Genomic DNA, 22855 nt, shown 5'->3' on the forward strand with positions numbered 1-22855 from the left:
GATTCTGGTTTAGGCCAGAAAAATATAACTGTGGTTTTGCAGTTTCACGTTTCAAGTCTCTGTATTATCCAGCTTTTGGAATTTTTTCCGTAAAGAAAAACAGTAATAGTGTCTCCCTGATTGTTCAGACACAAATATATCTGTTTGAAAGATTCTGGTGTAGGCCAGAAAAATATAACTGTGTGGTTTAGCAGTTCCATGGGTCAAATCTCTGTATTATCCAGCTTTTGGTATTTTTTCCTTAAAGAAAAACAGTAATAGTGTCTCCCTGATTGTTCAGACACAAATATATCTGTTTAAAAGAGTTTGGTGGAGGCCAGAAAAATATAACTGTGGTTTTGCAGTTCCACGGTTCAAATCTCTGTTTTTTCCAGCTTTTGGTATTTTTTCCTTAAAGAAAAACAGCAATAGTGTCTCCCTGATTGTTCCGACACAAATATCTGTTTGAAAGATTCTGGTGTAGGCCAGAAAAATACAACTGTGGTTTGGCAGTTCCACGTTTCAAATCTCTGTATTATCCAGCTTTTGGTATTTTTTCCGTAAAGAAAAACAGTAATAGTGTCTCCCTGATTGTTCAGACACAAATATATCTGTTTGAAAGATTCTTTTGTAGGCCAGAAAAATATAACTGTGGTTTTGCAGTTCCATGGGTCAAATCTCTGTATTATCCTGTTTTTGGCATTTTTGCCGTAAAAAAAAATGTAAAAGTGTCTGCCTGAGTGGTCAGACACCAATATATCTGTTTAAAAGAGTCTGGTGTAGGCCACAAAAATATAACTGTGGTTTTGCAGATCCATGTTTCAAATCTCTGTATTATCCAGCTTTTGTATTTTTTCCTTAAAGAAAAACAGTAGTTGTGTCTCCCTGATTGTTCAGACACAAATATATCTGGTTGAAAGATTCTGGTGTAGGCCAGAAAAATATAACTGTGGTTTTGCAGTTCCAAGGGTCAAATCTCTGCATTATCCAGCTTTTGGTATTTTTTACTTAAAGAAAAACAGTAATAATGTCTTTCTGATTGTTCAGACACAAATATATCTGTTTGAAAGATTCTGGTGTAGGCCAGAAAAATATAACTGTGGTTTTGCAGTTCCATGGTTCAGACCTTTGTATTATCCAGCTTTTTGCCTGTTTTACGTAAAAAAAAAAAAATAGTGTCTCCTTGTCTGTTCAGTAGAGATGAGCGTTGTTCTACTCGAACTGTTCGCCAATCTCAAATTCGAGCTGTTTTGGGCGGTGTTCGAGCCGTTCGGCGAACACGAACAATTTGAGAAAAATTCGGCTGTTCGAGGTTATGTTCGATAACTGTTCGTGCACCAAAATCATAACTGGATTTTTTCTCAGTAATGATGAAAATTAATGTTAATACGCAGTTTGAGTGTACAGCGGGGTGGGGGGAGGGACAGGGGATGGATCTCTGCAGGAACAATGAAGATCTCCATTTTTTTTCTCTTTCCCGCATTTGCAGTGGGGAGGTGCAATCTGTCAGCCTATCAGCAGCGCACACACGGAGAGAAGTGCTTTTTTTCACACAAGCAAGGGCATGTGTCATTGGCAGTGTATGTCACATGTCCTTGCCCTATAAGACCAAGCCATTTTCCCCGTCGCCACCATTTTCTCACTGCTGCAGCTGCGTGTTAGACGGCACCGCTGTTGCTGTGTGCGCTATACCTTGTTAATTTCAAGCCAATTTTCGCACAAATATACAGATAGCTTGGGAGTAGGGAATAGTTGTGATTGCAGTCCTTTTAAGGACTAGGTTACAGCATTTCCTACGACTTTTATCAGGGAGGTCTGTGCTCTTAAATAGATAGGTTGTGGGAGTAAAGACTAATTGTAATTGGAGTCCTTTTCAGGACTAGGTTACATCAGTTCCTATCAGTTTTTGCCAGGCAGGTCTGTGCCAGTGCTGTGCAAGTTTTTTTCACAGCATTTGGCTGAATCTAGCAAAGCTAATCCTTTTTGGCCTATTGCAGAGTGTGTTAGTCAGTGGAGTAGCCTATCTGTGTTGCAAGATATACCACCTGTGTATAGAATACCAATTTTTTTACTGCACCTAGTGAAGTAAAATCTTTTGGGCATAGCATCATTCTATTAGTCCATCTATACTGACCTCCATCAGGTTGCAAATTAAAACTAATTTTTATCTGCATCTACAGTACCTCTGAAAAAATATTTGGGCTTCTACCTGTGTGTGGGACTTGTTGTATTAGTCCATCTATACTGACCTCCATCAGGTTGCAAACTGAATATATTTTTTTCCTGCATCTACCTCTGAAAAAATATTGGGCTTCTAGCTGTGTGTGGGTCTTGTTCTATTAATCCATCTATACTGACCTCCATCAGGTTGCAAACTGAATATAATTTTTTTCTGCATCTAGCTCTGAAAAAATATTTGGCCTTCTAGTAGTGTGTCGGACTTTCTCTATTAATCCATCTATACTGACCTCCATCAGGTTGCAAACTGAATATAATTTTTTTCTGCATCTAGCTCTGAAAAAATATTTGGCCTTCTAGTAGTGTGTCGGACTTTCTCTATTAGTCCATCTATACTGACCTCCATCAGGTTGCAAATTAAAATTAATTTTTATCTGCATCTACAGTACCTCTGAAAAAATATTTGGGCTTCTAGCTGTGTGTGGGACTTGTTGTATTAGTCCATCTATACTGACCTCCATCAGGTTGCAAACTGAATATATTTTTTTCTGCATCTACCTCTGAAAAAATATTGGGCTTCTAGCTGTGTGTGGGACTTGTTGTATTAGTCCATCTATACTGACCTCCATCAGGTTGCAAACTGAATATATTTTTTTCTGCATCTACCTCTGAAAAAATATTGGGCTTCTAGCTGTGTGTGGGTCTTGTTCTATTAATCCATCTATACTGACCTCCATCAGGTTGCAAACTGAATATAATTTTTTTCTGCATCTAGCTCTGAAAAAATATTTGGCCTTCTAGTAGTGTGTCGGACTTTCTCTATTAGTCCATCTATACTGACCTCCATCAGGTTGCAAACTGAATATATTTTTTTCTGCATCTACCTCTGAAAAAATATTTGGCCTTCTAGTAGTGTGTCGGACTTTCTCTATTAGTCCATCTATACTGACCTCCATCAGGTTGCAAATTAAAACTAATTTTTATCTGCATCTACAGTACCTCTGAAAAAATATTTGGGCTTCTAGCTGTGTGTGGGATTTGTTGTATTAGTCCATCTATACTGACCTCCATCAGGTTGCAAACTGAATATATTTTTTTCCTGCATCTACCTCTGAAAAAATATTGGGCTTCTAGCTGTGTGTGGGTCTTGTTCTATTAATCCATCTATACTGACCTCCATCAGGTTGAAAATTCAAAATAATTTTTTTCTGCATCTAACCCAGCCAATAGTTTTGGCCTAATACCACAGTTTGGCCACTCAGTTCTGCTCGGTTACCATCCATTGTTTTTTTGTGCAAACAACTCCAGAGTTGTGAATTAGTTAACCACCAAAATGAGTGGAAAAAGGCCTGCTGCTGGTGGAAAGGGGAATAGGCGTGTTGGGAAGGGGTAAAAAGGTTGTGTCCGTGGGGTAGGTGTTAAAGCAACAGTAACATCTGCAGAAGAAAGATCATCTTCCAGCCAAACTAAAATGTCTACTTCTTTTAGCGGACAATGTGATAAGATCCCTTTCTTACGGCCACGCCAATCGCTACAAATTCCAGATGAGGCACAAAAACAGCAGGTGCTTCAACGGATATCAAGTGCTCCTTTAAGTGGGCTCTCCTCCACATCAACTTCAACATCACAAATACTCCAGTCCTCAAAGGTGTCACCCAAATCGCACTTGCTTCCTCACAGCTCCCAAATCTCCAGCTGCCCGTCTGAGTATGAGGTAGAACAGATGGTTGAGTCTGCAGAGCTGTTTACTCATACTATAGCCTGGGAATCAGAGGTCGACTCCAGCGCTTCTGTGAATCCAGACGAGGAAATGATCTGCACTGATGCCCAGAATCTTTATGAGTCGGATCCAGGACCAGACGCAGAAGGTTCTGACCATAATGTAGACCCTCATTCCCAAACTGTAACTACTGTTGGTGGAGACAATGAGGAAGACGATGATAAGACTCAAATACCTGATTGGAGCGACAACTTTAGTTTTTTGTCAGGGCAGGAACAGGTTGGCTCTGAGGACGACGGGTGTGATAACGCACAGGGTGATGATGATGAGGTCGGAGATCCCACTTACTGTCAACCCACAGTCAGCCAAGAGATGAGGTCAGCAGAGGAGGTGGAGGAAGATGCTAGTGACGACGAGGTCAGGTTGCGCCTTCCTGGACAGAGACGTAGTACTGGAAGCACGTCAACAACTGCATCCTCAAACACAACTCTGCCTCTCACCACAAGTCGTGGTGGCTCTTCAGGTCGCATGGGTGCTAAGCCTTGCATAGCCTGGGCATTTTTTCAGATCGATAAAGATGACCCAACTCGTGTTATCTGTAACATTTGTCAGCAAAAGCTAAGTAGAGGCCAAAAAATACATAGTTTGAGTACTTCATGCATGAACCGGCACATGGACATGAAGCATAAGTTGCAGTGGGAAGCTCAGTGTGCTACAATGCGGCCTAGCCGGCCGGGCCAACCACCGTCTGCCATATCTTGTGCATCCGCGGCCTCTTCATCCTCTGTGACTGGGGGGACAGCAGTCACACCTGTTTTGGGGCGCAGACCTGCCACCTCTTTACCCGCAACAGCCAGCGTGATTGGCAGGTCATCATTTTCTTTGGAGGTGGTAACACCAGCTGGTGTTGAGCGCTGTCCGACATCGATAGCACCACCTTTGGATCAAGGCAACCTAACATGTCCGCCTGCATCTTCCTCACAGACCAGCAGTTTGCCGGGGACACCCTTATCAACCCCGTCTAAGCACAATAGCCAGCCCTCGGTCCCTCAGATGTGGACAAGTAAAAGACCATTTCCTCCTAGCCATGAGAAAGCTAAGAGGTTGAATTTCACCATCTGCAAGCTCTTGGCTACAGAAATGCTGCCTTTCCGCCTGGTGGACACAGAGGATTTTCGAGACCTTATGTCCGTCGCAGTGCCCCAGTACCAGATGCCCAGTCGGCACTACTTCTCAAAGAAAGGTGTGCCTGCGCTCCACCAGCATGTCGCACATAACATCACCGCTTCTTTGAGAAACTCTGTGTGTGACAGGGTGCATTTCACCACAGACAGTTGGACGAGTAGGCATGGACAGGGGCGTTACATGTCGCTGACTGGGCACTGGGTAACTATGGTGACAGCAGGACAAGGGGCTGCTGTCCAAGTCTTGCCGTCCCCACGAGTTGTGCGTCAATCCTCTTTATGTCAAAGTTCCTCCACTGCTTCTGCCTCCTCAACCTCCTCTCGGTCTTCCACCTGCACCCAAAGCCTGTCTGGTCATGCCACAAGCTTTCTAACTGCGCAGAAGGGATCCTGCACACCTCCTTACTATGCTGGCAGTAGGGCTCAACGTCATCAGGCGGTTTTTACATTGAAATGTCTGAGAAATGTGAGTCACACAGCTGAGGAGTTGTGATCAGCTCTGGAGAACCAATTTCATGAATGGTTGTCTCCACTGGACCTGAAACCAGGGAAGGCCGTGTGCGACAATGCTGCAAACCTGGGTGCGGCCCTTCGCCGGGGCAATGTCACACACGTGCCTTGTATGGCTCACGTGTTGAACCTGGTTGTCCAGCAATTTTTAGCCCACTATCCCAGACTAGATGGCCTTCTGCAGAGGGCACGGTCGCTGTGTGCTCACTTCCGCCGTTCGCATCCCGCAGCTCAGCGACTTACATCTCTACAGAAGTCGTTGGGCCTGCCACTTCACCGGCTAAAATGCGATGTGCCTACCCGGTGGAATTCAACTCTGCACATGTTGCAGCGACTGTGGCAGCACCGACAAGCCCTGGTGCAATACGTTCTGACGTATAGCCTGGGCCAACGAGATTCAGAGGTGGGGCAAATCACGCTGGAGGAGTGGTCTCAGATCAGGGACCTATGCACCCTTCTGCACAGTTTTGAAATGGCGACGAAGATGTTTAGTGCTGACGATGCCATTATCAGCATGACTATTCCGGTGATTTACATGCTGGAGCACATAATAAACAGAATTCGGAGTCAGGTGGTGGCACAAGAGGAGGTGGAGGAAGTAGAGGAGGAGGAGTTGTATGCGGAAGGGCTAACATCTGCAAGGTCCAGACGGTCGGCAGCACCAAGGCGGCAGGCATGTGAGGGTGGGGGAGATGGTTTTACCAGGGCGCATGGTAGCAGCCAAACTAGTGAGGAAGGTGCAGGAGCCCAGGAAGAAGTGGAGGACGAACTGATGGAAGACTCATCAGATGAGGGAGACCTTGATCACATTTCTGTTGTGCGAGGTTGGGGGGAGAGGACAGAGGAAGGAAGCATGATTGTTACCTCGCCACCAACACAACAGGGACTTGGTGCTCCTGGATGCGCAACACACATGAGTGCCTTCTTGCTGCACTACCTGCAACATGACCCTCGAATTGTGAGAATTAGAAATAATCCTGACTACTGGGTTGCCACACTGTTAGATCCCCGGTACAAAAGTAAATTTGCAGAAATTATTCCTGCCATAGAAAGGGATGCACGCATGCAGGAGTATCAGCAGAGACTGTTGCAGAATCTTACATGTGCTTTTCCACAAAATACCAGTGGTGCACGTAGTGAATCTCACAGTTCCAACTTGCCAACCGTGGGACCGTCAAGTGTTCAGCACTCAAACCGTAACAGAACCACAGTATCTGCTGGTAACATCAATTTTGCAGAATCATTTCACCACTTTTTTAGCCCATCCTTTGCAAGGCCACAGGAGACAAGAAGTCTGACACATAGTCAACGCCTAGAGACGATGGTACAGGAGTATCTCCAAGTAAACATTGAAGCCACGACTGTGTCACTGGACCCTTGCTCTTTTTGGGCTTCCAATCTGGATAAATGGCCGGAGCTAGCCACTTACGCCTTGGAGATCTTGTCATGCCCCGCAGCCAGCGTTCTGTCTGAACGTGTGTTCAGCGCTGCTGGTGGTGTGCTGACAGATAAGCGCACGCGGCTCTCCACTGATAATGTAGACAGACTCACGTTCATAAAGATGAACAAATCATGGATCCGAAACGACTTTTCTACCCCTGTGTCATCCTGGGGAGAGTAAAAGCTTGATGATTGGTTAAAATCACCCTACCAACCGTTTTAAGCTTTCAAATTACTAATCATGTTTATCTGTATCTTGACTGGAAAATAATTTGGGCTTTGTAGCAGTGTGCAGCACTGATCCTATTAGGCCATCTATACTAAAGCTTCACCAGATTTAAAATTAAAAATAATTTTTAGCTGCATCTAGCCCGGAAAATAATTTTGGGGCTCCGAGATGCGCAACGCACATAAGTGCCTTCTTGCTGCACTACCTGCAGCATGACCCTCATATTGTCAGAATTCGAAGTAATCATGACTACTGGGTTGCCACACTCTTAGATCCCCCAAACTTTTCGATCAACCTTTTCATTTTAATAAAGACCAAAAAAATGGTCATTTTTGAAATTATAAGCATTAGCAGGTTGTTAGAAACTGAAATCAAACAGTTTTCAACTCAAAACTTTATTCTAGGTGATGTTACATTTTCACATAGGACCCCTTGTTCGAAAGGAGCTTCTGAACTCTCTCGTCCATTGAATTTGTCAGGTTTTGGATGGTTTCTGCTTCAATTGTTTTGCATGAGGACAGAATACCCTCCCAGAGCTGTTGCTTAGATGTGAACTGCCTCCCGCCATCATAGACACTCCTTTTAATGATGCTCCAAAGGTTCTGAATGGGGTAGAGGTCAGGGCAGCATGGGGGTCACACCATAAGTTTGTCCCCTTTTATGCCCATATCAGCCAGAGATGCAGATGTTTTATGTGCAGCATGAGATGGTGCATTATCATGCAGAAAAATGATCTTGCTGTGAAATACACGGTTCTTCTTCTTGAACCATGGCAGGAAGTGCTGTTTGAGAAAATCCACATACATTATGGAGTTCATCTTTAGCGCCTTCAGGGATCCTAAAGGGGCCGACAATCTCTCTCCCCATGATTCCAGCCCAAAACATTACTCCACCTCCTCCTTGTTGGCGCTGTAGCCGTGTTTGCGTGGGGTGTCCATCAACCAGCCATCCTCCACTCCATCCATCTGGACCATCGAGCGCTGCACGGCACTCATCCGTGAACAAAACAGTTTTGAAATCAGTCTTCATGTAATGTTTGGCCCACTGGAGCCGTTTCTGCTTGTGTGAAGTGGATAGAGGAGGTCGACAGGATGGCGCATGCACAGCTGCAAATCTCTGAAGGACCCTGCATCTTGTTGTTCGGGGGACGTTGGAGGCACAAGCAGCTTCAAAAACTTGTCTGCTGCTATGACAAGGCTTTTTTGCCGCTGCTCTTTCAACCTGACGTAATTGCCTGTAGGAAAGAGTCCTCAATTTGCCCTTATCAGCACGCACACGTGTGTACTGTGAGTCAGCTACATACTTCTTGATTGCCAAGACATTTCATCCTGATCATCGCACAATGTTGATTGTAGTCATGCCTTGACCTAAACACTCCACAATTTGTTGCTTCTCAGCAGCCGACACATCCTTTTTCTTTCCCATTTTGACAGAAAATGTAGGCTGCTTAATAATGTGAGAGAGCCTTCTTAAGTAGTCTTGCCTTTCATTGGACACACCTGCCAAACTAATTAGCACAGGTGTCTGCAATTGCTTACAGTGATATAAAGAGCCCCGACACACATCACCATCAATGAGTTTAACTGACAAACAAACAAATTCTTCCCTTATCACTCCTAAACACTTTTTGCATAATAATTTGGAACGCAGTGTACATGTGCTTTTCCACAAAACACCAGTGGTTCACGTAGTGAATCTTACAGTTCTTACTTGCCAACCGTGGTCTGTATGGAGTTGTTCAATAAAGGGCCCAAAATTAAGATAACATAGATGGGAGAGGTCTCTATGAATAGGAATTCCTAAGTGTTTGATACCCTGTGAGGGCCAGGCAAAGGGAAAGTTGGACTGGATGGAATCCTATATGGATTTGGGGAGGGAGACATCGAGGGCCTCAGACTTCGTTGCATTGATTTTAAAATTTTACAATGTAAAATTAGTGATCTATTTCAGCCATAACAGCATGGATGGATATATGTGATTGAGTGATATATACTAGGACATCATCAGCAAATAGAGAGCACTTGTACTCGGTGCCTCCCACCTCAATCCACCTAATATTGGGGTTATGGCGAATTGATGAGAGCAGGTGCTCCGTCACTAGGATGTATAAGAGAGGGGACAGAGGACATCACTGCCTTGTCCCATTGGTGATTGTGAAAGGTGATGAAAATGTTCTGACGCACCCCCTGGGCCTTGGGACACCCGGAGCCGGACCCTTTTTGGTGGATGCTGGTGGTTGTAGTCTCAGTGGCGGCGACCCGTTTCCGTGGCTCAGGGCGGTCAAACCAGTGGCGGAACTATTTATGTGGTTTTGATGTTTAAATGTCCGACTACGCCACCCGTGGATTGCGGTTAGAGTGAACCGCCGCTACAGGGCAGACCGCTGAGGCTGGTGTTGTGGGTGCAGCAGAGCGTAGCATAACTCCCCACGGGAGGAGTATAGCCTCAGGGCAGTGTATGCGGAGGATGGGGGTGATGGTGCAGGGCAGCAGCAGTAACGACACGGAGTCAGTGATGCAGTTCAGGGCCTTTACTCACAGTTCTTATTATCCAGACCACGTCTGCAGGTAACGGCTGCCCACGTCGTACTGTGCTCACCAGGTGAGGGGCTCAGACAACTCCCAGATAACTTTGGAGCACTTCACAGGACCCCCTTTGTGTGTCCTTTGTCTGGCCTTTCTTACCAACACTTCTGTCCGGCTGCCTCGGGCCTCCTCTTGGTAAACTTGGCGCCAGTTTCCCTGACCCTATGTGGTGCCTTCCTAGCGGGTGTAGCGAGGGGCTGCGCCACATAAAATGTCAGAGCCTCCGGTTTCTAGCTGAGGGTCGTTTCCTGCCTCCACTAGTTCGGGGATCGGTCTCCCCCTTTGGCCTGACCCCTCCACGCAGGTGGATTCGGGTGTGCGGTGGCGACTCGCCCGTCCGCACCCCTGGGATCCCTTCATTCCTCGTTCCTGGAGCCTTCTCCGCTCCTCTTCCTTCCTTCTCCCTCTTCCAGGCCTGGGCCTCTGTTACTAGGCCCGCCTCCGGAGCAGAGCTCATGCAGAGCCCCTGCTCCCTGCCACTTCTGCTCAGACTTCTCTGCACTGAACTAAGATGGTGCCCACCTTTTATACTCCCTTCTCAATGCACCCAGGAACTGCTTCCTCCCTGCTCCTGCACTACAGGGTTCCCCTTCCTCAGTGTTCCCTCCCCCCACTCCAGCCAGGGACAGGGACTGTCGTGCCCATCTCAGGGGCATATTGGTCGCCCTGCCCCACGGCAATGTGGTGTAATGCATGCAGGTGTCGGGTCCTGATCCACACTCCATCCTTACCTGAGAGTGAGATATCACACCTCTGGGTGAGGTGCAATACGTCTGTAGCAACCGAGCCCTCAGGGTGCTACAGTTCCATTTATCTTCAGCCTAGGTGACGTATTGCGATACAGGGCCGTGATTTTGGCTATAAAAGGGTCCCCTAGACCCCTACCCCAAGCTTTTTAAGAGAATCATATATGGCGTGCCAGGAGACTCTATGGAATGCTTTCTCAGCATCCAACGAGAGTATCTAATTACAAATTTTTAACTGCATCTAGCCCAGGAAATACTTTGTGCCTAGTAGCAGTGTCTGCTAGTCAGCGGATTATCCCGGCTGTTAAGCAAGCTGCACCACCTGTAGTTTAGACATTTAATTTTTTCAAAGGAAATGCTTCGGGACCATGGGATACTTAGTGAAGAGCATCAGGAGGCACCCCAAGGCATAGGGGCTGGGACTGGCAGTAGGATGCCTTGCGGTGGACAGCCGAGCTCGATCCTTATAAAAGCTTTTTAACTGCAGCAGCTTTAGTGGATGCTACTGGAGCTGGAATTACCGCGGCTGCTGGCATGAGACTTGCCCTCCAATAGATCCTTGTAAATGGATTTAAAGTGTATTCATTCAAATTAGAGAGACAATTTAAATTAAAAAGCTTAGAGCTGCCTCCACCACAGGGGGGCTCGCTCGACCCACCAGCGGACAGGCACCAGTATTGGGAGAGGGGGGCTGGCCGTCAGGGTTCACCGCGGCTCTGGCACAAACCCGGCGACACGGAGGTGGCACGGGCAGGAGCGGACTGGCCGTGTCGGCTTCTCACTTTTTGGATTTTAGAAGGGCATGACATGGCGACTCGCCTGTCCGCACCCCTGGGATCCCTTCATTCCTCGTTCCTGGAGCCTTCTCCGCTCCTCTTCCTTCCTTCTCCCTCTTCCAGGCCTGGGCCTCTGTTACTAGACCCGCCTCCGGAGCAGAGCTCATGCAGAGCCCCTGCTCCCTGCCACTTCTGCTCAGACTTCTCTGCACTGAACTAAGATGGTGCCCACCTTTTATACTCCCTTCTCAATGCACCCAGGAACTGCTTCCTCCCTGCTCCTGCACTACAGGGTTCCCCTTCCTCAGTGTTCCCTCCCCCCACTCCAGCCAGGGACAGGGACTGTCGTGCCCATCTCAGGGGCATATTGGTCGCCCTGCCCCACGGCAATGTGGTGTAATGCATGCAGGTGTCGGGTCCTGATCCACACTCCATCCTTACCTGAGAGTGAGATATCACACCTCTGGGTGAGGTGCAATACGTCTGTAGCAACCGAGCCCTCAGGGTGCTACAGTTCCATTTATCTTCAGCCTAGGTGACGTATTGCGATACAGGGCCGTGATTTTGGCTATAAAAGGGTCCCCTAGACCCCTACCCCAAGCTTTTTAAGAGAATCATATATGGCGTGCCAGGAGACTCTATGGAATGCTTTCTCAGCATCCAACGAGAGTATCTAATTACAAATTTTTAACTGCATCTAGCCCAGGAAATACTTTGTGCCTAGTAGCAGTGTCTGCTAGTCAGCGGATTATCCCGGCTGTTAAGCAAGCTGCACCACCTGTAGTTTAGACACTTAATTTTTTCAAAGGAAATGCTTCGGGACCATGGGATACTTAGTGAAGAGCATCAGGAGGCACCCCAAGGCATAGGGGCTGGGACTGGCAGTAGGATGCCTTGCGGTGGACAGCCGAGCTCGATCCTTATAAAAGCTTTTTAACTGCAGCAGCTTTAGTGGACGCTACTGGAGCTGGAATTACCGCGGCTGCTGGCATGAGACTTGCCCTCCAATAGATCCTTGTAAATGGATTTAAAGTGTATTCATTCAAATTAGAGAGACAATTTAAATTAAAAAGCTTAGAGCTGCCTCCACCACAGGGGGGCTCGCTCGACCCACCAGCGGACAGGCACCAGTATTGGGAGAGGGGGGCTGGCCGTCAGGGTTCACCGCGGCTCTGGCACAAACCCGGCGACACGGAGGTGGCACGGGCAGGAGCGGACTGGCCGTGTCGGCTTCTCACTTTTTGGATTTTAGAAGGGCATGACATGCCTATATCTGTGTCTCCCCCTCCTTTTACTCCTCCACCTCTTTTATTTTCGCATGACTATATGTACTTGTCACTTTTCCATGTGTTAGTTATGTCTTCTGAGCAGTTTGTCAGCTTTTGGACACCTTTGAAGGTGTTTTCTATGTGTTTCTATGTGTTTTTGTTTGCCTGCCATTGGTTTTAACGGTGTTCGAAGGTGTTCGACGTACAGTTCGACGAACAGTTCGGCGAACACACGGGTGTTCGACGAACCGAACCGAACTCGAACACTGCGGGGGTGGCTCAACACTACTGTTCAGTAACAAAGATATCTGTTTAAAAGATTCTAGTGTAGGCCAGAGAAATATAACTGAGGGTAATAAAAAGGAGATTAGAACTGTGGAAGAGGAAAACCATTTTCCATTGATAGTGTGAGTGTAAGCTATTTTACTTAATTTACAATGGGCAAGGTGCGTGGCAAGGGACGTGGAACTGGACGTTGTGGTGATGGTGCGTGTAGGGGACGGGGCCGTGGCCAAGGTGAAAATGTGCCACAACCAACAGCCACATCTTCTCGCTCCCACTTGTTGACCGAATTACTAGGGAACCACACTACAATACCAGTATTGTGAACTGATCAGTGTGAACAGGTTATTATTTGGATAGCAGATAATACTTCCAGTTACCTGGGCACCACCACCTCCGGTCTGTCTTCCACACAGTCAAGTTTTAGTAGCCGTGAGTCTCGACCGCATACTCCTCCTCACCCTGATGCTCCTTCCTCCCACCATGCCGAGTGTCGTCAGACAGCAACTGATCCCATACTTGGACACTCTGAAGAGCTGTTCACTGGTCCATTTCCATATTTGTGCCCTTCGCCTGCTCTGCTTGAAGTGGTGGAAGAGGAGATCCCATGTAGCGATGCCCAAATATTTGAACAGACACGGCCAGAGGAAGTCGACGCTGGCAATTTGTCACAAGAGGTGGACGATGACGAGACACAATTGTCACGAAGTGAGGAGGAGGATCGTGGTGGGCAAGTGGAAGAGGAGGAGGTGGTGGATGATCTAGTAACTGACCCAATGAGGCAAGAGGACACACAGAGCGAGGCCAGCAGCACACAGGGGGAGGGAGGCAGAGAACCCCAACAGGCAGGAAGAATCAGTGAGGTGGCCGCACACAGAAGGCGGGCAATAGTTCCCGGTAAAATCAACACGAGAGATGTTGCCAGTACAAGCGGTAGGTCTTCCAGAGTCTGGAATTTTTTTAAAGACTCTGCTGATAACCCCAAAAAGGCCATTTGTACCACCTGCCATGCCAACATCAGCATGGGTAACAAAACTACCAGCCTGAACACCACCAGCATGATCAGGCACATGTCAGCAAAGCACCCGACTTTGTGGGGCGAACCCCAGGGTCCACGACCAGTGTCAGTGGGTGTCACCACTGCTTCTTCCTCTGTTGTGCGTGTAATAGAACCCCTTGTTGTGCGTGCAAGGCAATCCTCTGTTCGTACTGCATGCAAAGATGCCCCATCCTCTCAGTCTTCACTTGTTATGGCAGTTTCTCAAGAAACAGCATCAACGTCCACGTCACACCGCAACTGTCCATATCCCAGAGCTTTGAACGAAAGCGCAAATTCGCAGCCAACGCCCCACAGGCCACAGTCCTAAATTCGCACATTTCACGACTGCTTGCGTTGGAAATGCTGCCTTTTTGGCTGGTGGAGATGGAATCCTTCCTCAACCTTATGGCGATGGCCGTCCCTCGGTACTCGGTCCCCAGCCGACTCTATTTTGCCCGGTGTGCCATCCCCGCACTCCACAAGCATGTGTCCCAAAACGTCTGCCGTGCCCTCAACAGCGCAGTTACTGGGAGAGTCCACCTGACTACGGACACATAGACAAGTTCTTGTGGCCAGGGACGGTACATCTCCCTAACCCCACACTGGGTAAACATAGTGGGAGCCGGGACCCAGTCGGACCTTGGGACGGAACACATCCTCCCCACACCGAGGATTGCAGGCCCTATGTCAGTCAGAGTTGCCCCCACAGTGTACAGCTTCTGCTCCTCCTCCTCCATCTCCTCCTCATGTTCAGCCTCCATCTCAGATATCACATCAGTTACAAGCTGGAAGCACTGGAGTACTGCCTCAGCCAAGTGGCAACAGGCTTTGCTGAAACTCATAAGCTTTGGTGAGAAACCTCACACTGCTTGTGAGCTGTGGACAGCTGTGAAAGAGCATGCAGATCTGTGGTTGAGACCGCTGAACCTACATCCAGGCATGGTCGTGTGTGACAATGGCCGTAACCTGGTGGTGGCTCTGAGATGAGGCGAGATCACACACGTACCATGCCTAGCTCATGTGCTTAACCTCATGGTTCAGCGGTTTCTTAAATCGTACCCCGAGTTGCCAGATCTGCTTGTCAAAGTAAGTCGCCTTTCAGCTCATTTTCGCAAGTCGGCTACAGATTCCGCTGCCTTTGCTGTGTTGCAGCAGCGTTTGCAGCTTCCGGCACACCGACTTGGTGTGTGATGTCCCCACAAGTTGGAACTCTACCCTCCACATGTTGCAAAGGATTTGTGAGCAGAAGATAGCAGTTGTGGAGTACCATATGCAACAAGGCCGTCGATATTCAGGTCAGACTCCACACATTAGACCTCAGGAGTGGACCTGGATGTCTGACATATGTACCATCCTGACAAACTTTGAGGAGTCCACCAAGATGGTGAGTGGCGATGATGCCATCATTAGCGTCAGCATCCCACTTGTCTTTCATTTGCAACGTTCTCTGCAGAGAATTAAAGAGGAGGCATTGCAGCCAGAGTATGATGAGATGGATCAAGAAGCCGTAGTGGGCGATTACACACAGCCCAGCCTCATCTCATCCGAAAGTAAATTGGGGGACAATGAGGGAGAGGAGGAGGAGGAGGAGGAAGAACAGGAGCAGGTATTATGCACTGTAGACGGCAGTACCTGTACAACTGTCATACCGTCAGTTAAGCGTGGGTGGCCTGAGGACAGGGGGGAGGAGGAGGAGGAGGAGAGCATGGTCAGTCATCATCTTGGTGAGGACACGGAAGTCTTGCCCGTTACCAGTCTGGCACGCATGGCTGACTTTATGTTACGCTGCCTTAACCGTGACCCTCGCGTTGTAAAAATGTTGGGTGACAGTCATTACTGGTTGGTGACACTTTTAGACCCCCGCTACAAGGAACACATTCACTCTCTTATTCCTGAGGTGGAGAGGTCTACAAAAATGGGGCAGTACCAGAAGGCCCTTGCTGCATAACTGTTAAAAAAATTCCCATTTGAACTCGCTAGCGGCAGAGGTCGCAGTTCCTTGACCAACCAAGGTGAACTGGCGAGAGAGACGCAACTACAATCCAGCAGACACAGGGGACCACTGTCAACGTTCTGGGACAGTTTTCTGAGACCCGCCCAGCTTACAGGCCCTGAGGCGCGGGGTACTCTCACAAGGAGTGGAAAGATTCAAAAGATAGTGAGGGAGTACCTTGCCAACCGTACCAGCGTCCTCCGTGATTCCTCTGTGCTTTTTAATTATTGGGTATCCAAGCTGGACACTTGGAATGAGCTCGCTCTGTATGCCTTGGAGGTCCTGGCCTGCCCTGCCGCTAGCGTGTTATCGGAGCGTGCTTTTATTGCCACTGGGGGAATTATAACTGATAAGCGCACTCGCCTGTCAGCTGACAATGCTGACAAGCTGACCCTTATCAAAATGAACAAGGGCTGGATTGGGCCAGACTTCTCATCACCACAAAATGACAGTAACATAAAGTCAAATCCACTGTGTTATTTTGGGAGGTGTATTCCCATGCACCGCTTCACACCCACATATGGGTATAGGCTTCCTCATTTCGGCTGTATTTTGCTCTTCTCCTTATCCTCAGCCTCCACCACCACTATACCACCAGGGTGACCTTGGTCTGTGTTGCCAGCTTTGCAGGTTCCTCCCTCCTAATTTTTGGCAGCTTTTGCTTGGAAGGCATAGGCAGAGACTATGGGAGACCCACTCCCCAATAATGGGAATAATGTTTTTAATATGCTGTACTGCATGGCTCTTCCAAGGGGCATTAAAACCGTCTTGTTAAGCTACTGCGACCTCCACCACTTTTCCCAGGGGCATTAAAACCGTCTTGTTAAGCTATTGCGACCTCCACACATTTTCAAGGGGCATTAATGTTGTCTTTTTATTCCACTGCGACCTCCACGTCTCTTCCAAGGGGCATTAAAACCGTCTTGTTAAGCTACTGCGACCTCCACCACTTTTCCCAGGGGCATTGATATTGTCTTTTTATTCTATTGCGACCTCCACCACTTTTCCATGGGGCATTAAAACCATCTTGTCGAGCTACTGTGACCACCACCACTTTTCCAAGGGGCATTGATATTGTCTTTTTATTCCACTGCGACCTCCACGTCTTTTCCAAGGGGCATTAAAACCGTCTTGTTAAGCTACTGTGACCTCCACCACATTTTAATGTGGCATTGATAGTCTTTTTATTCCACTGCGACCTCCGCCACTTTTCCAAGGGGCATTAAAACCATCTTGTTAAGCTACTGCAACCTCCACGTCTCTTCCAAGGGGCATTAAAACCATCTTGTTAAGCTACTGCGACCTCCACGTCTCTTCCAAGGGGCATTAAAACCGTCTTGTTAAACCATTCTGAACTCCACAGCTCTTCCAAGGGGCATTGAAATGTTGTTTTTAATGTTGTTTTTAATTAACTCTAACCTCCATGACTCTTACAACGGGCATTGCATTTCCTCCTAATTTTAGTCAGCTTTTGCTTTTCAATACATAGGCGAACACTAAGGGAGATCCACTCCCCAATAATGGGTAGAAGGTTTTTAGTATGCTGTAATCCACGTCTGTTTCAAGGGCCATTGCAGTTACTCATAATTTTTGGAAAGCCTTCCATTCACTGCTTAGGTCAACAGTGCACAAGAGACCCAGTTGCTATGAATGGAAAAAATGGTTTAGTTACGGCCCTCTGACCTCCTTTTCACTTCCAAGGGGCATTGGAGCGTCTCGAAATTTTTGGTAGGCATTGCACTCACTGTATGCCCTCTAACTGTGTAGCCGAACGGCTCCTTTTGGTACAGACACATATCCTACAAGAAATGTGTGGTTGACTGGCCTGATATTGATGTGAATGGTCCCTGTTCCTCCTGCTCTTTCTCTTTTGCCACCACCTCATCCATCATTCATCAACTGAAGCTTTGTTTTAACGGGAGTCATAGAACTGGGATAGTAGCAGGAAAACATCCAGCAATCCTCGGAGGAGGTAGGATATGCGCCAAAACGCTGACCACCTCAGACCTAGCCACTACTACATACATGCGCTTGCATTCAAAGGATCAGAAAGCTAAGGAGATGGATGGCCTCGTGATCATGAATAATTTACACGTTGCGTAGGAGGCCGACCACTGCTGCTGTCTACCTTTTGAACTTTGTGTTGAAGCCTGATTGACCCAGGACCCGCAATCCTCTATGTCTGGAGGACGTGTTGCATCCCAGTGTTCAACAGTGTCCCGGATTCCACAATATTAACCCAGTGTGAAGGCGTGAGATGGACCATCTCTGGCCACATTCACTTGTGCACGTGTTTGTGGTTAGGCTGTCCTTCAAATAGGGGCGGCTGGGGACCGTTTATGGACACCCGGCCGCCCCCAGGAGAAGCCAGGGCCCACCGGAGGAGTCTGGTTCTCTGGTGGGCTCGTCCAATGCAGCCCTAAAGCAGGCCGGGCTAAGAAAAGTGTGTGGGGGTAAGTTGACAGGAGAAATAGGGGCGGCTGTGGACCGTTTATAGACACCCGGCCGTCCCTAGGCGGCTGGGGACCGTTTGTGGACACCCGGCCGCCGGGCGGTTGGGGACTGAGTATGAATTCCAGGCCGCCGATGCAGCCATGACGTGGTGGCCAGATTCCGCCTCCACATGCTTAAAGGCCCAATTTCAAGTGCAAACGAGCTAGCAGTATGGTATTACAGCCTGGGGGTGGGTGGGTGGCAGGCTGCACACTTACGCTTGCATTCCAAGAAAACAAAGCAGATGCTAACTTCTATCATCATCATGCTCCTCACCTTGGCACTCTCAACTCCCCTGATGGAGAAGCCAGGGCCCACCAGAGGAGTCTGGTTCTCTGGTGGGCTCGTCCAATGCTGCCCTAAAGCAGGCCGGGCTAAGAAAAGTGTGTGGGGGGGAAGTTGACAGGAGAAATAGGGGTGGCTGGGGACCGTTTATGGACATCCGGCCGCCCCCAGGCATCTGGAGCCTGTGTGTGGACACCCGGCCGCGGGGTGGTTGGGGACCGAGTATGGACACCTGACTGCCCCCTGGCGGCTGGGGACTTAGTATGGATTCCCGGCCGCCGACGCAGCCATGACGTGGTGGCCAGATTCCACCTCCACATGCCTAAAAGGCCCAATTTCATGTGCAAGCAAGCTAGCAGTATGATATTGCAGCCTGGGGGTGGGTGGGTGGCAGGCTGCATACTTGCACTTGCATTGCAAGGAATTGGGGAGGTACAATTGAACACTGCCCTAGGACAAGGACTTGCACGGGGATAGTTGCAAGTCTGCATCTTCTGATACAGCAAGGATCACTACTGATGGGCACACTTTTAGGCAGTGACCTGGGTGTCAGAGATGCTTCCAGGGGTCTTCCCCATGATGTTCCCATGTCTTTTCAGCACTGTATGCATGTGTCACACAGCACATGTCCAGATAAGATTGTAAAATGTTAAAATGACATTTCCCAGTGAATGCATTTGTCACGGTTGAAAGCAATACAAAAGTGCAAAAACGCATAAAAAATGCTACTTGTGAACATAGCCCAAGGTGTGGAGGAGTATTTTTGTTTTTGGTTATTTATTTTACCTTATACACAAGTATTTACCCTGGAAAGGAAGTTCCTCAACATATTTCACAGAAAAACCGTTTCAGTTTCGTTTTTGAACGTTTTATTGTGAGCCCTTAAAAGTGACTTAATACCTCTGACCACATTGTTGACAGCAGTGACCTGGGGGTCAGAAATGCTTCCTGGGGCGATGCCCATGCTGTCCCCATGTCTTTTGAGCACTGTCGCTATCGTTTTGGGCACTTTTTAGGCTTTCTAAAGACTGCCGGGGGTGCCACCGCAAAAATGCTCGCGTCTCCCATAGAGTAACATTGGGCTCGTTGCTCGGTTCGAGCACCCGAGTATCATGGCGAGCTAGGCCCGAGCTTCGAGCACCCGAGCATTTTAGTGCTCGCTCAACACTAGTGGCTGGACATACTGTTATGTACTGCAACTAAGAACTAAGGAATAGGAGGGAAAAGCTGTCCCTGCACTGAGACTCAGCTTAAACCCTACGCTGGGGTGGGTGCCCTATTCCTTGTGCATAGCCCCACTGACACTGCTGCACTGAACTCAAAAGTAGACCTGAAGGAAGGGGTAAGGGGTACCTGAAAAATATAAGGACTGGGAGCAAAAACAGGAGACCTCCTAACAGAAAAGTTAGTTGCAGAAACAAAGATTAAAGGGAACAAAACTGGTGGAACAAGAAGTCTCAGGATATCAATTGTCCTAAGCACAAAGAACTAACAAGGCAACTTAGCCAGAGCACAAGCATAACAACACTGATGTCCAGCGGGGAATGGGAGATAGGTGCTGAGTAATAAAGAGTGAAGAGATCACGTGACGAAGACACCAAGCACAAGAGGAAAAGACTAGAAGCCAGCAAACCACAAAAAGATGGCCGATAGTAAAACAACATAGATTCTAACACTTCCTCATTGTCACCCAATCCACATTGGGATGAGATGAGGCTTGGCTGTGTGGAATCTATCTGTATGGTTCCTTGCTCCATCTCATCGTGCTCCGCCTGCAATGTATCCTCTTTAATTGAGAGCAGACAGCGTTTTAGAAGACAGAGAAGCGGGATGGTGATGTTAAATATGGCGTAATTGCTGCTCACCATCTTGTTGGAGTCCTCAAAGTTTTGGAGGATGGTACATATGTCTGACATCCATGTCCACTCCAGAGATCTTATGTACGGAGTCTGAACTGAATACCGACGGCCTTGTTGATGCTGGTATTCAACAACTGCCCTCTTCTGCTTACAAATCCTTTCCAGCTTCTGCAATGTAGAGTCCCAATGCGTAGGGAAATCGCAGATCAGTTGGTGAGCTGGAAGCTGCATATGCTGCTGAAGAATGGCAGGGGCGGCAAAAGTTTCCAAAATGGGCACACAGGCGGCGTACTTTGACAATCAGATCCGTCAGATTCGGGTAGGTTTTGAGAAACCGCTGAACCATGAGGTTAAGCACATGGGCCAGGCATAGTACGTGTGTGAGCTTGTCTCACCTCAGAGCCACCACCAGGTTCTGGCATTGTCACACATAACCATGCCTGGCTGTAGGGTCAGCGGTGTTAGCCACAGATCTGCTTGCTTTTTCAGAGCTGTCCACAACTCTTCAGCGGTGTGCGGTTTTTCACCTAAGCATAATAGTTCAGCACAGCCTGTTGCCACTTGGCCGAGGCAGTGCTGCAGTGCTTCCAGCTTGCGACTGATGTGGTCATTACGGAGAAGGAGGCTGAAGAGAAGGAGGAGTTGCAGGAGCTGAATAATGTGGGGGCAACCCTGATTGACCCAGTGCCCGCATTCCTCGGCGTATGGATGACGTGTTCCATCCCAAGGTCCGACTGGGTCCCAGCTTCCACTACATTAACCCAGTGTGCCATCAGCGAGATGTACCGTCTCTGCCCACAAACACTGGTCCAAGTGTCTGTGGTTAGGTGGACTTTCCCAGCAACTGCTTTGTTGAGGGCATGGCTAATGCTGTGGGGCATGTGCTCGTGTAGTGCGGAGATGGCACACCAAGAGAAATAGTGGCGGCTGGGGACAGAGTACCGAGGGACGGCAGCAGCTATCAGGTTGCAGAAAGCTTCCGTCTCCGCAAGCCTAAAGGGCAACATTTTGAGCGCAAGCTTTCGCGAAATGTGTGAATTTAGTAGTGTGGCCTGTGGGGCGTTGACTGCATATTTGAGCTTGTGTTCCAAGGACTGGGGTAGTGACAACCGAATTCTGTGCTGGGACAAGGACGTGGACGTGCTTGCTGATGGTGCTAGTTGAGAGTGTGCACCGACACATGCAGGGCGGGAGGCATCTTGGCATTTGCCATGAACAGGGGATTGGCATGCATGCACAACAGTGGAAGAAGCAGTGGTGTCACCTGCAGACACTGTTGCTGGACCCTGGGGTTTGGTCGACTTAGTCGGGTGCTTTGCTGCCTTGTGCCTGATCATGCTGGTGGTGGTCAGGCTGCTAGTTTTGCTACCCCTGCTGATGCTGGCCTGGCAAGTGGTGCAAATGGCCTTTGTGGGGTTATCTACAGAGTCTTTAAAAAACAACCAGAATCGGGAAGACCTAACAGTTGTACTGGCAACTTCCGTCGTGTTTACATTACGAAGAACGCTTTCCCACCTTGTGTCTGCGGCCACAACACTGTTTCTTCCTGCATGTTGTGGTGCTACGCCTCCCTCCCCCTGTGTGCTGCTGTTCTCGCTCTGCATGTCCTGACTTTCTGGCAATTGTGTCTCATCATCATCATCTACCTCTTGCGACAGTAATCGCACTTTCCCATCATTGCCTTCGTATGACCGTGCCTGCTCCAATATTTGGGCAGGACTACACTCGCTCTCCTCTTGACTCGCTTGAAGCTGGCCAGCGAGAGGTCAGAATCTACAAATGAAAAAGTGAACAGCTCTTCTGAGTGTCCAAGTGTGGGGTCAGTTGTCTCTGGGCACTCGACATGGTGGGAGGAAGGAGGATCAGGGAGAGGAATATGCGGTCCAGACTCTTGGCTACTGAGACTTGACCGTGTCGAAGACAGGGTGGTGGTGGTGGTGGCAAAGTGACTGGAAGCATTATCTGCTATCCAACCAACAACCTTTTGACACTGCTCTGTGTTCAATTGTGGTGTACTGCAGTCCCTAGTAATTGGGACAGGAAAGTCGAACGACAAGATGTGGGTGTTTGTTGTGGCAAAATTTCACCTTGCCCGCGGTCACGTCCTCGGCCTCTGCATGCACCATTACCATCACGTCCACTTCCACGTCCCTTGCCATGCACCTTGCCCATTTTAAATGGAGAAAAATATTTTCCACATTCACAAGAAATGGCTGATTTTGGAACGCAGTTATAAGTGATATATCTGAAAGAGAACCACGGTTTTAAATCGCAGGTCTTTAATTTACT

This window comes from Phyllobates terribilis, unplaced genomic scaffold (genome assembly GCF_046119375.1).
Source record: "Phyllobates terribilis strain yellow unplaced genomic scaffold, ASM4611937v1 Scaffold_5__5_contigs__length_657084704, whole genome shotgun sequence".
In the NCBI taxonomy this organism is placed as follows: domain Eukaryota; kingdom Metazoa; phylum Chordata; class Amphibia; order Anura; family Dendrobatidae; genus Phyllobates; species Phyllobates terribilis.